This window comes from Mus caroli, unplaced genomic scaffold (assembly GCF_978045245.1).
Source record: "Mus caroli unplaced genomic scaffold, Mus_caroli_1 scaffold_5, whole genome shotgun sequence".
Lineage (NCBI taxonomy): Eukaryota > Metazoa > Chordata > Mammalia > Rodentia > Muridae > Mus > Mus caroli.
This window is the reverse complement of record NW_028227260.1, coordinates 27,664,521-27,668,258: the sequence shown is the minus strand read 5'-3', so window position 1 is coordinate 27,668,258 and position 3,738 is coordinate 27,664,521. Positions and strand designations below refer to the sequence as shown.

General features: G+C 41.0%; 1 pseudogene; it reads right to left on the bottom strand.

Moving 5' to 3' along the window:
- Positions 1–2,986: 2,986 nt before the first annotated feature.
- Positions 2,987–3,418, bottom strand: LOC110286407 (coiled-coil-helix-coiled-coil-helix domain-containing protein 2 pseudogene; annotated as a pseudogene).
- Positions 3,419–3,738: the final 320 nt, after the last annotated feature.

The following is a 3,738-nucleotide window of genomic DNA, read 5'->3' as shown; positions in this document are numbered from 1 at the left end:
CGAGTCCACATAATTTTCTATCACCTGGAGTAAGTTACCTCTTACTCCATGATACCGGTTGCTTAAATAATGGCAGTGATCCCTTCGCCTCTCCGCTTACACAATTCTACAAACTAGTCTTCATTCAGTAGAGTGATCTTTGGAAAATTCCAACTAGTTCATGTTCCTTTGCTTTAAAACTCTTTATGTGTAGGATGTAATGTTCAATTGACTGAAACCATCTAAAAATAATCCATGCTATCTGGTCTCCATGTATTTCTTCCACACAATCCCTCATTATGCTCTTTCACCCTTCACAGCACAATAGCCATAACTGGTTTCTTTGTGTTCTTCAAAGAAGTCCATCACCCCTTCCTCTCACTGCACCTGTGGCTCTCTTGGCCCCAAATCCCCTTTCCTCCTATCACTGTGGCCTAACTCCTTTGCTTACTCACCCTTTATTTTCCATTTAAAATGTGTTTCTGAAGTGTTCTTGATCTAATTCTTGTCTCTTTTTTTCCCATCAGAATATAACACATGCAATAAAATTTCCCTTTTAAGTATACAATTTCATGGTCTATATATAGTACAGGAAACTATCCCCAGTATTGAGTGCTATATGCTTTCATAATTCACAATGAAACCAAAATTCCTTTATATCTCCTATTTTCTCTCTCTCTCTCTCGGTCTCTCTCTCTCTCTCTCTCTCTTCCTTTCTTTTTTAACTGTCTGGAATAAAGCTTCTCTGAACACTCACAAACATATTTTTGTTTGTACATAAGACTTTTTTTTTCATTTTTCTTGGGAATATATTCAGGGCTTACATTGCCAAGTCATAGCGTCACTTTCACTTAGGACTCTAGAGAAGGTTACTGCATCTGAGATGCCTTACCTAAGTATTCCAAGGACGATCACCCACGTCCACAGTCTATCTCTACTGCTTTATTCTATTTTCTTTTCTCCAGGTCACAAACCAAAGTCCAAAATAACCTTATTTCATTATTTTGCATATCTGATTCTCTCCACTAGAATATCAGATTCCCAATGACAGGGACTGTCCTAGTCAGGGTTTCTATTCCTGAATAAACATTATGACCAAGAAGCAAGTTGGGGAGGAAAGGGTTTATTCAGCTTACACTTCCATACTGCTGTTCATCACCAAGGAAGTCAGGACTGGAACTCAAGCAGGTCAGAAAGCTGGAGCTGATGCAGAGGCCATGGAGGGATGTTACTTACTGGCTTGCTTCCCCTGGCTTGCTCAGCCTGCTCTCTTATAGACAAGACTACCAGCCCAGAGATGGTCCCACCCACAAGGGGCCTTTCCCCCTTGATCACTAATTGAGAAAATGCCTTACAGTTGTATCTCGTGGAGGCATTTCCTCAACTGAAGCTCCATTCTCTGTGATAACTCCAGCCTGTGTCAAGTTGACATAAAACTAGCCAGTACCTTACCAAAGTTGGTTACTGCTACACTCTCAACCTCTATGAAACTGACTCCCAAATAGTAAAAATTCGGTAAGCATTTAGAGATGACATAAATGAATCAATGAGGAAAAAAGTTGGTTCTTTTTTTTTTTTTCTGTCACCTCAAAGATTATTCTGAAGTATACTAATGACTATTTTAGTGTGTTTTGGTTCCGGTAGTTATTCTTTGGAATAACAAAAAGTAGCCTAACTACACTGCAGGGAAAGCAGCTCTAGCACAGATTGCGTGGGTTGCTTGACTTTCATTTTACAGTTCCCCACCTACGCAGCCAGTCCCATTTGAATCCACTCATAACTCCCTGCAACTGCAGAGGATCGGGATGACAAAGGAAAGAAAACTCCATTGAGGAAAACGGGACATGAGATGCCCCGCTTTGCAAATGTGTAAATCCGGGCTGTCCCCTTTCTTCAGGATGACTGGATTTTCAATATTTAGATGAGGTAACTCAGGTATTTCCGACCTGGACCCTTTTCTAAGTCATTATACCTTTTCTAGAAAATGAGTGATAACTTGGTTTTGACTCTCAAAAAACAATAGTCATTTGAGTAAAATGGAATGGTCTGGTCTGCTGTTTGAGATAAAGGAAAGAAGGGGTGCATGTCTGAGAGGTTTTATCTGTTCAGTAATAGAATGATATTGAAATTTGTGTGCACAATGTTAACTCCTGGCATCAGTTCGTGTTCATATGCCCCTCTTGGAGAGCAGAGGCTTCAAACAAACAAACAAGCAAACAATAGGAAAAAGGAAAGAAACCCGAATCAGATATAGCTCATTAATATTACAGCAGAAATCCAAGTTGCCTATAAACATTTTCATATGAATTCTAATATCATCCCTCATACATGAATTTCTTGGATGCCTTCTGAAAACTGTTACTGGGAATTGCGGAGTGACCATCTTAAGACTGTAAATAAACGCTTTCTTGGTACAGCCTTGCCCGGGGAGTAAAAGTTTGGCAAGGGGAAGTGTGTGGGAGGTTGAGATTCCTGTAGGGTGGCAACTCCCCCAAATCTAATAACCTCTTCCAAAAATGCCAAAGACAGACTCAAAACTCAAAAGGAAAATTAAGTTCGGGTATAAACATGTCTAAGAGTAGATAGATGGCTCACAGTCATTTATTTTCTGGTGTTTGCTCTGCTTCTAGAATAATATACAAAACAGCAGAGAGCAGAACAGATCACCACTTACCAGACATGGAAAAGCATGTTGTTTATGGATGCACAGAAATGAAATAAAAGCACAAACATGTCTTTCTCAGAAGACCCCAGGAACATGAGATTGGGAGGACATACAGATGTTTTACTTTCATTGTTCAGTGTTTTTTGTTTTTTGTTTTTTTTTTTTTTCAGAATAAACCAATTTATTATTTTTTTTAAACTCACAATTACAATGCAGTTAGTTTCAAGGAGGCCAAACATTTGCCCAGTAACCAACATTACATACAAGCCTCAGTAAGGGTCCACACTTGTACTATCAATTATACAGAACCAATTTTACACCTCTTCAGCCTGAATTTCTTGATTAGATGAAACCATTTGCAGCCTTGCACTGCCGCAGCACCTCATTGAAGCCCTCACAGAGCTTGCCATCATTCTGGTTCTGAGCACACTCCAGAAACTGCTTGATCTCTAGAGAGCAAGGTCCAAAAGACTGCTGGTTCTGCAGCTGGGCTCCCCGAGGCTCCTGGTAAGTGATGTCGGGCTTTGAAGGCTCAGCATTACAGCCTCTGCTGAAGCCCCCAGTGATGGCGTGACCCTGGGTGTGCCCCACTGTAGAGGCCACAGCCACACCGGCCGCAGTGGTAGCCATGTGGGCCATCAGGCCGGGCTGCCGAGGCTCAGCGGCAGGTGAGCCAACTGCAGATGTTGCAACTGCTGCTGGAGGCTGAGCTTCAGGTGATCTTCTGGGAGCAGCCCTCATCTGAGGGGCCCGGCTTTGGCTTCCACCCAGCATCCTAACTGCTAGTAGTCTCAGTGTTCAGTGAAAACAAGCTATTGACATGTAATGCGTGTTATATTTAATTAAAAGTGCTAAATTGCCAATCTTTTCAATTCTCTTCTAGTTGTAAAGGCCTCGGAAAATCTTATCAAAATAAGATCTTTGCATAAAGAAAGTTTCAAGTTACAATATGCTATTTGGTATTTCATGTCGTTTAAAACTTGTTACATTTTTATTTCCTATGAGTGTATGTGTGTGTGTGTGTGTGTGTACTTGAGTCAGATGGAGGTCAGAGGACTACATGTGGGAATCTGTTTTCTATTCTCTTATTCCAC